At 37.4% G+C, this 12,284-nt stretch overlaps 1 long non-coding RNA gene across 1 annotated transcript in view; it reads right to left on the bottom strand.

Moving 5' to 3' along the window:
* LOC128101979 (uncharacterized) overlaps positions 1 to 12,284 on the bottom strand; it is a 56,784-nt gene that overhangs the window by 32,233 nt on the left and 12,267 nt on the right. Inside the window, exons 3-4 of the long non-coding RNA XR_008215281.1 lie at positions 2,785 to 2,883; positions 754 to 820 (exon numbers count right to left, since the gene is read on the bottom strand). This is a non-coding gene — a long non-coding RNA (uncharacterized LOC128101979). The remainder of the gene's footprint in view (positions 1 to 753; positions 821 to 2,784; positions 2,884 to 12,284) is intronic.

Below are 12,284 nucleotides of genomic sequence, written 5' to 3'. Positions count from 1 at the left end.
TGGTGTGTGAAGCTCTGGTAAGCCCCCTTTGAATAAAGGAAGTTCAATAATTGTAACATTAAAATGTTAAGTACAGTACATGAGTACATGTCATACTTGGTTGCTGGATTTTAACTCGATTTGTTATATGATATATCTTTGCAATTCTCCTCTTCTTCTAAAACAGTTTCTTGAACACAAATAATTCACAAGCAACTATCTGAGAAATGGTTACACAATATCAATCCATTTTATTTGTAACCTAATCACTTCTGATTGTGACAGACTACTGAAATGCTGGGCTTCTGTGAGCACCAAACAGAAAAGTGTCTACAGTGAGGGGGCTGGTGAAGAGAAGGAGCAAGCATTTTACATACATACATTCCTTCCAGCTTAGGAAGTTTCAGGAGGGGCTTCTTCAGTAGATAAGGCAAGATAAGCACTCTGCTTACACAGTTTGGCATTTTATTTAACTAACACCTGCAGAGTGCTTACTATGTGCCAGGCCCTGCAATGCTTTATAAATGTTAGTTCTTGATTTTTTTTCATAAGAACCTCACAAAATAGACAATATTCTCATGATCATTTCAAGGAACTGAGGTGGAGGAGTTCAGCTACTTGTTTGAGGCCCACACCTAACAAGCAGCAGATCTCAGGGTGTCTGCTTCTCTGAAAGGAGCTCATTATTTAAAGAGGGGGTTGGGTTACCAAATGCTCTGGATGACCAAGGCCCCTCAGCATGTCACTTCTCCACTGTGAAAGCACCATTCTTACCTTCTGGAGCTTCCATCTCTGTAGTCTAGTGATAGTTTCCCAGGCTGCACCTCCCCTCTCGGATATCCTTTGGATAGAAGATATGATAAAATTAACATGAAAGGATTTTAAGGATAATCTCTAGAATAACTTTTTTTGACAAGTTGAGGCTGGTGATCTAAATTTAGAAGAAAATGACAAGATGTTAGAGATTTTTTCTAATTGGATCTGAGCTCCTAACCACTTTTATCATTTGTATAAAACCATCTTTGGTTTTGTGTTTGTAGACTGATATGAATGAGTTCTCATGGGCTTTAAAGAATAAAAGATGCCCATTCCTATAAATATGTTGCCAAAGGACATTAGCAAGTGCCATCTAAGCAATCCAAAGAAGCAATATAAGAAGACTTGCTTAGGGCCACTAAGGTGGCTGAGCAGGCAAACCCTGACAACCTGGGTTCTATTACTAAGATCGCCATGGTGAAAGGAGAGAACAGACTCCAGCAAGTTGTCCTCTCATCTACACACACACTCGCACACACATAAAAGAAATAAATGTAACAAAAAGGAATTTTTAAAAAAAGAAATTGTGCTTGAAGGGTTGTTTGCCATAGCAAAATCTTTAAAGAGGGCTATTCACCCATGAGCAGACAAACACTCATGCAATGGAACACAAGGTAATCATTAAAAAGAATAAGGTATACCCATCCATCTGTATTTACATTATACATATATATATATATATATATATATATATATATATACATAGTGTGTGTGTAAGCAAAATCCACTCATAGTATTATATTCATATGTATCACACAAGATCACACAGCAATATTTGTTTTGTAGCTCTATAACATTCAGTCATGTTCAGACTCATATAGGGAAAGTCCACAAACCACTTAGAATGTGTGCTAGAGAATGTTCTGAAGGCAAGGGTGGTGAAAAGGAAATCAATTTTTACTTTACAGCCTTCCACTTGCTTTTGGTGGGTAAGACTCACCAAAGCACAGACAAGCATATGGAAACTATTAAATGATTGGACAGAGACTGGGAAATAATCCACTATAAATAAGCTGTATATTAGTTTGACAATCTGAGTCATGATGCATATTACATATTACTTTACTCACCAATTCATTCATAACTATGTATAAATTACTGTGCTAGTTTTATCAGGCTTCTTTTGTGCTAATGTTGTAGATTTGGAGGTTTAATGTTCATTAAGTCTTAAAGAGAGAGGAAACTGTCCTCCAAAGACTGGCAAGTCAAGAGTTAGTGTAGTTATTTTATTCTTATCTATCCCTTTTAGAAACATATATACACATTTACATGGACCATCACCATATCTCATGCTGTTAAAATAAAAATTTTGTATATTTAACCTGGAGTACATAAGGAAGCCAGGAAACTAAAAATAGGTCATTGGAAAGTGGATGTCTTGAGGGAAGGCAGACAGTAAAACACAGGCAAAATGAAAATAGAGAAGGGGACATTTGGGGTAGAAGGCTTCAAGCATACAGCAGGGTAGAGAATGGGAAATGAAGTGTTAATGGAATTCTTAACCAAAATGAATGGTTCATGGAAAAGCTATATAGAAACTTACAATCTTCCAACGCCCAAAAAAAAATCAGTTAGAGGGGACAATAGAACACAGGCAGCATAAAAGGAGAAAAGGGATGTATTGGTGGCTAAAGGTTTAAGAAAGGATAGGGTGTATTGAGAGAGAGAAGGTAAGGGATAGAAAAACCCAAATTAAGAACATATGAGGAAGTCTCATGGAAATCCACTAGTTTGCAAGCTAACTGCAAAATATAAAAATATTTTTTAAAGGGTATTTTGAGCAGAAGTATTCTGCATGGGTGTATAACGTTGCTCCCAGAAAATATGGGTTATTAAACTCTCAGTGCCAGGCATGATATAGATACATCCCTAAAAGTTATTGTTTAGAGAGGCCCCAGAGACATCCAAAATAACACAGGCCATTGCCATTGCTCTTGAATTCCTACCATAACTAGACAATAAAAGCCTATTGCTGAAGACATGACTCACTTTATATGTGGGACATAGTGAACTCCACCTTGAACTGACCAGGAAACATTCTCCTTGATACATAGTGCTTCATAGTGCCGGAAGGTTCTATGTAGGCTGCTGGAGAAGAAAAGATATCAGGGGTTTTACCCAGCACTGGACCCTGCAAACTGCAATGCTGAATTGCTGCTGAGATGTGCCCACCGGGGCAATATTGGCATGATGGCTATGGGGACAACCAACTGCATTTGCTTTAAGATGAGGCCTGCGCCACAGAACATTCGTGTATAACACGGCAAAACTTAGTCAAAAGCTCATGACGTGGGAGATCACAGGCCCTAGCGAAGAACATACTGTTGTTTTGCTTAATGCCCATGCTATCAAACTACATTGTAATATTTATGTATATAACCAATGATATGTGCTGTTCTCAACTTTTATCAAAGAAGCTTCCTTTTGCTGTGAGAAGCAATTAATGCAAACTAAAAACTGGTTAAAATGATAAGTATGAATAACTACCAATATACATTAGTTTTTTTGGGGGGGTGATTTTTTTATTTTGATTTGTTTTGTTTATTGGACATGTCTCACTATGCATCTCAGGCTAGCCCAGAACTTACTTACTAAGTAGACCACACTGGCCTTGGACTCACAGAGATCCTACTTCTGCCTCCCAATTACTGGAATTAGAGGTACAAACCACCATGCCTGACTATATATATTTTTTTTCCCACATGTTTGAGTATTTTGTCTGCATGTACATATAACATATTCATGCAGTGCCTGATTAGGCCAGAAATTGGTATTGGATCCCAATTGGTTTATAGAAGGTTGTGACTTGCCTTGTGTGTCCTGAGCCATCTCTCCAATACCTCTAAATTCTTTTTGGTCAACTCCTCACTCCAAGTATACAAACAAAACATGAATCTTTAAAAAAATCCACCCTTACATTGCACAAGGTACTTGGACATTTCCTGATTTATTATAGTAGCTATCTTTTAAAAAAAATTGGTCATGGCTTCAGAATGGATTGTGCCATTTATAGAACATGCCAGATTTTAAAACACACAGACAAAAGCTCCCATACACATCAAATAAAGAGCCAAAATGTTAACTAAATTGAAAACATGCTTTAGTTTAGTTTTTCATTAGTTATAAATTTCATATTGTTCCTCCCAGTTTTAGTAACTTGTACTCTTGAACAGGGTAGAAATTCCCGTCCTGTGGTTGGATGACATCTGGCCAGAGCAATAGGATGTGTGGTAAGACAGAAACCAGAACAGCTGGAAATCTGGGAGTTGAGACTGTCTTCACCAATATTGAATAGATTTCGGTCACCTATTTGACATTATATTATGTACTATATTAAACTCACATTTTCAGTCTCTCAGAAGACAGCTTGTATTTTGTAGTTGTAAAAGAATTTTTATGTTGTTTAATGATATGAGTTAATTTTAAACAAGGGTTTATGAAATGTGAGATGCTGTGAGGAAAATGAGGATCAATTTTTGCTTCCCTAGAGGAAGTATGGTGCTTTTAATACTTGATGCTAATAAATGGTCTATAATTCTTTCATAAGTTAAAAAAAAGAAACTTTGGGTTGAATAAGTGGGGAACTTTTTTGGTGTGTGAAAACTAAATTGTACACAACATGAATAACAGTTATGCCAATTAGATCCTTGCTTGTAGCAAACATATTTATCTTTAGAAAAGGTGCTAGTTGTGGGGTATCATATTATTCATTATTAACTTTGTGTGTGATAGAAATTCAAAGTAGTGGTGGCTTAACTATGATAATGTTTACCTGTCTTATGAAAGCCTAGAGGGAGGAGTCACTGAACTGGCCTGTTTTCATGATGTAAAAAGACTAGGGCCCTTTTCTGCAAGCTCCTGGGATTCTGGCAAATTCATACAGTATCTAAGGAACTGGAGAAAGAAAGAGAGGAGTAACCACATTTCCCCGTTCTTTAAGGCTATGTCCAGGAAATCACATATAGCACTTATTTTTTAGCCAATTGTTATGGTTTGAGATGGCCCTCATAGGCTTATGTGTTTGAACAGTTCATCCCCAGTTGGTGATGCTGTTTTGGGAGGATGTGGAACCTTGGAATTAGGTCATTGGGCTTAGCTGGCAGACCTAGAGCTACAGAGGTAGGGCTAGAGCACAACTGCCACCTTGGTTTCAGTCAGTAGCAGATCTTGAGGCTTCTTGATTGCTTCCTTATGTAAATATGTATGACAAATATATAAAAATAATATATTTTATATACAAATTTACAGATACTATATATTTCATTTAATATGTGTTACATATAAATATATAAATTTATATTTATATAAATTTAGTATAGAGTTCTGACTTTATACAATTGTATAAGTTGATTAACAAAGCATATTTGGAGTCAGAGCCTAGGCCTGACACCTAGGAGAAATGATGGGTGTGCAGAGAGGGAACAAGTACTAACTGAACTCTGTAAGGATAAGCCTTGGACCTCTGAAGAGAAAATCAGTCTTACCACTTCCAATCCTACTGATGAAGGTATATGTCCCATAGGAGAATTATCATAGCAACAGTGCATTCATTTAAAATGATAAATCACATCATTTTTTTCTTCTTTACTACTTCCAAGTGCTTCCTAAAATACCAACTCTTAACTGTGGTTTAGAAGACTGCACAGGATCTGACCCCTGTCACTCTCAAAGCAACTTGGTGACCATGCAAAAACATCTGCCTTCCCATCTGCTCTCAGAAATCAAGGAATTCCTACCAAATGCCTCTTCACAAGCTGTAACATCTACTTTCAACATTCTTTACTCGATCCACAAATCCCTAGCTCTTGTATTCAGATGGTAGTTCAAATGTCAACTCCTCTAGGACCTTTTCTGACCACGTGATCTAAAAAACAAAAATTGTAAGTCCTCACACTCTAACACTCTTTTGAATAACTCTGTTTTAGCAATTCTTACCACCATCATAGATTACCAAGGTTAGTAGGTAGGTCAGTAGTAGAGTGCTTGCCTAGCATGAGAGAGCCCTTGTGTTCAAACCCTAAACCTGGGGAAGAAAGAACAGATGAAAGAACAAAGGAAGGAAGGAAGGAAGGGAGGGAGGGAGGGAGGGAGGGAGAGAGGGAGGGAGGGAGGGAGGAAGGAAGAAGGGAGGAAGGAAGAAAGGAAAGAAGGAAGGAATTCTTTCGTTTGCTTGTTTTGATTATTTTCTCTTTCCACAATCACTATCAAGATACGGGTTAACAAAAAGGATTTTCTTATTTCTCTGCCTAGTACATTAGGTTATTCAATAAGAATTTGTCAAGATAATAAACACATATATGGATTTTCATTCGAGTTCTGTTCCACTATTACAAGGTGTGGTGGTTTGAATGAGAAATATCCCACATAGCCACAGGTATTTGAACACTTGGTCTCTAATGGTGGAACTGTTTGAGGAAGTTTAGGAAGTATGGCTTTGCTGGAGGAAGTATTGTCACAGTGGACTTGCTTCACTTTGTGCTTATGTTTAAAGATGTGAGATCCTAGCTGCCTGCTCCTGGGGCCATGCCTGCCTGCTGCCATGCCTCCCCACCATGATGGACTCTTATCCCTCTGGAATCATAAAGCCCAAATAAACTCTTCCTTCTATAAGTTGCCTTGGTTGTATGTAGTGTTTGATCACAACAACAGAAAAGTAACTAATACACAAGGTAACATAAAGGACATGATTTGATGGGCCCCATAAGTTCTTCTTTTCCTCTTCAGCATACGGCAGTCTAGGAATATTATGTTTGATGGCAGCAAAATTACCATCCTTGCCTTTGTGTTCAGATGACCATCTCTGCATGTTCTTTTTCTTTCTTGCTCTTTCAAGAACACACCATTCCATTTAAGATTCACTATAAACCCAGAATGATTTCATATTGAAATTCCTTGCTGTATGTGAAAAGACTATTTTCAACATGATGATACATTCACATCTGCCCAGGATTATGAACTGAGCAATTCAACTCATCACTGAGCTAATGAAAGCCTGTTTCTTAATGCAATTATATCCCTTACTGATGAGATTCTGTTCTTGGAACTATTAGAACCACTAGTTAATGCTACATGCCTCAAGAAACACTGTATAAACATTAGGTAATACGGAAAAGAGAATTTCTACATTCCACCCCAATAATAGAAGGGTGACAGCTGAAATATGGAAAATAATCATTTCCAGAGTAAAGAATTAGGAATTTATTTTTCTAAGCTGCCAGTGTCTCCCTTGGGAGTAGTGAATTCCTTATATGCCTAGGCAGTGTGGTAAATTTTCTGGGTGTGTGTGGCAGATTTTTTATAATGTTGGTTATCAATAACTGGTTGGAGAAATGACTTTTACATATGCATTTGATATTAAAAGGATTTAGCAGAAAATCATTCCACATCATTGTTGGGAGACATTTGGAAAAATCAAGCTTGTTGGATCAGTTGCTATGGTAGAAATTTAAAGACAAGTGCAAAGGGGAAACTTGGAAGCTCTTGGGAAGAGCTGAGATATTATGTCCACTCTTTATTTTTAGAGAAGTTATTTGGAGATAAGACAACTATTCCAAGAACTGTACAGAGTTAGAAGTGAAGGCAAAAGTCTGTCAACTTGACTTAATTAAAAAACACCTGATAGGTTAGTAAAGCACATGTCTCAGTGTCTTTGTGATGGTGCTTCCAGAGACAACTCGATCAAGAGGGTTTTGTCCTGGCGAATGGATTGGTTCCTTGATAGCATTACTGGGATGTGGTAAAAGATAAGAGGTGGGGCCTACTTGAAGGTCTCTGGGGCGGGTCTGTCCTTGGGGTATCTTGCCCTAGCTCTTTCTCATATTCCTTTTTCTTTGCTTCCTGGATGTCATGATGATACTTTATTCTGCCATGCCCTACACACCATGATAAATTGATGCCTGTGAAACCATGAGCCAAAAAAATTATTCATCTTCTTAATTTTTTATGATAGATATTTTTATCATATTAACAAATTTCCTAGCCCATGGTACAAATGGGTCCCTTTCTTTAGACAAATACACATAACCAACAAAGCTGTGGGGCTTTTAACAGAAAAACATGGCTGCTAAAGCATGGCTTCCTACTGGGAGTCATATTTACAGAATCTAACAGACTGCTAGTGACATTAAAACCTTTTCCCTTCACGTGACTTCTGGTCATGGTTTTGACCACAAAAATAGAAAACAAACTAAGACAACACCTTACTGAGACTTGGTCACAAAGAAATAGAAAACCTAAACAAATCAATGAGTAGTAAAATTGATTTTATAATATATAACAACTGTTAAAAGAACACATCAACAACAGGTGAGTTCACTGCTGAATTCAAATATTTAAATAAAAGCTAACAGAAATGATCAAATTATCCCAAAATTTGAGGAATAAGAAATTCTTTCAAATTCAGTTTACATGGAAGAATACATATATACACACAACAACCTACAAGCTAACCATTCTTCATTAACATCAAAACAAAATCCTCAACAAAATAGTAGCAAAGGACTCCAAAAGCACATCAACAAAAATACTCACTGTGATCAGTGGGATACATCCCAAGGACCTAAGGATGGTTAGTTTGCAAATTAATAAATGTTATGTATTACATCAATATAATGAAGTTTTAAACACATGCTCATCTTAACAGATGCAGAAAAGTATTTGACACAAGTTCAACAATTCGATCCATGCCCCAGTTGCAGGCCAGCAGGGAAGATTCCTGTTGGCAGGCTTCTCTACCGACAACCCCCATTAGACCCTGCAATCTACAAGACCCACTCCCTACCCCAAACTAACCCATCCCTCTGTGACCTCAGCAGCTTCCTGAGAACAGAATCTGCCAGCTCTGATGGGACCAAGAGGTGAGTGAATCTTCTACCACCCAGAGAGTCCTACCTCTAGGACCTAGCCCCTGAGGCACAACCCATGCCTCCCACCCCCACCCCCACCCATTGCTGCCCCAATTGCAAGCCAGAAGGGAAGACTCCTGTGGAGAGGCTTCCCCCACAAACACCCCCATCTGACCTTGCAGTCTACAAAACCCACTCTCTACCCCAAACTCATCCCATGCCCCTGAGACTTCAGCGGCTTCCTGAGACACAGAATCCACCAGCTCCAATTAGACCAAGAGCTATGATTGGACCAAGAGTGGCCCCCTGAGACACAGGCACAGCAAGCACATATTAGACCAAGAGCAGCTCCCTCAGACACAGATATCTCTTGTACCTACTGGAGGAAGAGATGGGTAGACAACAGTGCAAAAGTACATACAACAACATAAAGAGCAATATAGCACCATCAGAACCTAGAAGTTCTACAACAGCAAGACCTGAACTTCACAATGTAGAAGCAGCAGAAGAAAGTGACCTTAAAAATAACTTTATAAAGATGAAAAGGGCCTTTGAAGAGGAAATGAAAAATTCCCTTAAAGGAGTTGAGGAAAAGACAAACAAAAAATTGGAATAAATCAATAAATCCCTTAAAGAAAGCCAAGAAAAAGCAATCAGACAGGTGAAGGAAACAGTTCAAGACCTAAAAATTGAAATAGAAACAATGAAGAAGATACAAACTGAGGGAATGCTGGAAATAGAAAATCTGAGTAAGTGAACAGGAACTACAAATGCAAACATAACCAACAGAATACAAGAGATGGAAGAGAGAATCTCTGGCGTGGAGGATAAAATATAAAGTAAATAGATTTGTCAGTCAAAGAAAACACTAAAGCCAAAAAAGTCCTAACACAAAACGTGCAGGAAATCTGGGATACCATGAAAAGGCCAAACCTAAGAATAATAGGAATAGAAGAAGGAGAAGAATACCAACTCAAAGGCACAGAAAATATATTCAACAAAATCATAGAAGAAAACTTTCCCAACTTAAAGAAGGAAATACCTATAGTGATAAAAGAAGCTTATAGAACACCAAATAAGACTAGACCCCCCCAAAAAAAAATCCCCTCACCACACAATAATCCAACCATTAAACATACAGAATAAAGAAAGAATATTAAGAGCAGCAAAGGAAAAAGGCCAAGTGACTTACAAAGGCAGAGCCATCAGAATAACACCTGACTTCTCAATGGAGACTCTGAAAGTCAGAAGATCCTGAGACCATGGATGCAAGCCCAAAATTCTATACCTAGCAAAACTTTCAATTACCATAGACGGAGTACACAAGACATTCCAAGTCGAAACCAGATTTAAACAATATCTCTCCACAAATCCAGCCCTACAGAAAGCACCAGAAGGAAAATTCCAACCTAAGGAATTGCTACTAAAACACAGGCAATAGATAACCCCACAGCAGCAAATCCCAAAGCAGGGAAATACACACACACACACACACACACACACACACTATCAGCAAAAGATAGCAGGAATTAACAATCACTGGTCATTAATATCCCTTAATATCAATGGACTCAATTTGCCTATAAAAAGACACAGGCTAACAGAATGGATACGAAAACAGGATCCATCCTTCCACTGCTTACAAGAAACACACCTCAACTTCAAAGACAGACACTACCTAAAAGTAAAAGGCTGAGAAAAGGCTTTCCAACCAAATGGACTTAAAAAGCAAGTTAGTGTGGCTATCCTGATATCTAACAAAATATAATCAATCAAAAGAGATCAGGAAGGTCATTACATATTCATCACAGGAAGAATCCACCAACATGAAGTCTCAATTCTGAACATTTATGCCTCAAATACAAGGGCACCCACATATGTAAAAGAAACATTTAAAGCTTAAATCGCACATCAAACCCCACACACTAGTAGTGAAAGACTTCAACACCCCACTCTCATCAATGGACAGGTCTGCCAGACAGAAACTTAACAGAAAAATAAGGGATCTAACAGATGTTATGACTCAAATGGACTTAATCAATATCTACAGAACATTCCATCCTAACACAAAAGAAAATACCTTCTTTTCAGCACCCCATGGAACCTTCTCTAAAATCAACCACATACTCAGTCACAAAACAAATCTCATCAGAAACAAAAAAATTGGAATAACCTCCTGTATTTTATTAGACCACTATGGCTTAAAGTTAGATTTCAACAACAACAAAAATTACAGAAAGCTTACAATCTCATGGAAATTGAATAATGCTCAACTGAATCACCAATGGGTCAAGGAAGAAATAAAGAAATAAATTAAAGCATTCCTAGAATTCAATGAAAATGAATGTACAATATACCCAAATTTATGGGACACCATGAAAGTAGTGCTGAGAGGAAAATTCACAGCAACAAATGCCCACATAAAAATGTCGGAGAAATCTCACACTAGCGATTTAACTGCACACTTTAAAGCTCTAGAACAAAAAGAAGCAAACTCACCCAGGAGGAATAGACACCAGGAAATAATCAAGTTGAGGGCTGAAATCAATAAAATAGAAACAAAGAGAACAATACAAAGAATCAGTGAAACAAAGAGTTGATTCTTTGAGAAAATCAACAAGATAGACAAGCCCTTATCCAAAATAACCAAAAAGGCAAAGAGAGAATATCCAAAATAACAAAATAAGAAATGAAAAGGGAGACATAACAACAGACAACGAACAAATACAGAGAATTATCAGGTCATACTTCAAAAACCTGTACTCCACAAAATTGGAAAATCTGAAAGAAATGGAAAATTTTCTGAATAGTTACCACATACCAAAATTAAGTCAAGACCAGATTAAACAATTTAAATAGACCTATAACCCCTAAGGAAATAGAAACAGTCATTAAAAGTCTCCCAACCAAAAAAAGCCCAGAAGTAGATGGTTTCAACGCAGAATTCTACCAGAATTTCAAAGAAGAGTTAATACCAATACTCTTCAAATTGTTCCACACAATAGAAACAGTAGGAACATTACCAACTCTTTTTATGAGGCTACAGTTACCCTGATACCCAAACCACACAAAGATGCAACAAAGAAAGAGAATTACAGACCAATCTCCTTCCTGAACATAGATGCAAAAACTCTCAATAAAATATTGGCAAACTGAATCCAAGAACACATCAAAAAAATTATCCACCATGACCAAGTAGGCTTCAACCCAGAGATGCAAGGGTGGTTCAATGTATGAAAATCTGCCAATATAATACACCATATAAACAAACTCAAAGAAAAAACCATATGATCATCTCATTAGATGCTGAAAGAGCCTTTGACAAAATCCAACACTGCTTCATGCCAACAGCCAACATGAAATTAAATAGAGAGAAACTCAAAGCAATTCTACTAAAATCAGGAACAAGACAAAGGTGTCCATTGTCCCCATATCTATTCAATATAGTACTTTAATTTCTAGCTAGAGCAATAAGACAACAAAAGGAGATCAAGGGTATACAAATTGGAAAGGAAGAAGTCAAACTTTCACTATTTGCAGATGATATAATAGTATACATAAGTGACCCCAACAATTCTACCAGGGAACTCCTACAGCTGATAAACACCTTCAGTAATGTGGCAGGATACAAGATTAACTCAAAAA

The sequence above is a fragment of the Peromyscus californicus genome, unplaced genomic scaffold (genome assembly GCF_007827085.1).
Source record: "Peromyscus californicus insignis strain IS unplaced genomic scaffold, ASM782708v3 Scaffold_7__1_contigs__length_154581171, whole genome shotgun sequence".
Lineage (NCBI taxonomy): Eukaryota > Metazoa > Chordata > Mammalia > Rodentia > Cricetidae > Peromyscus > Peromyscus californicus.
The sequence above is the reverse complement of the archived record's forward strand: the minus strand, read 5'-3'. Positions and strand labels throughout refer to the sequence as shown.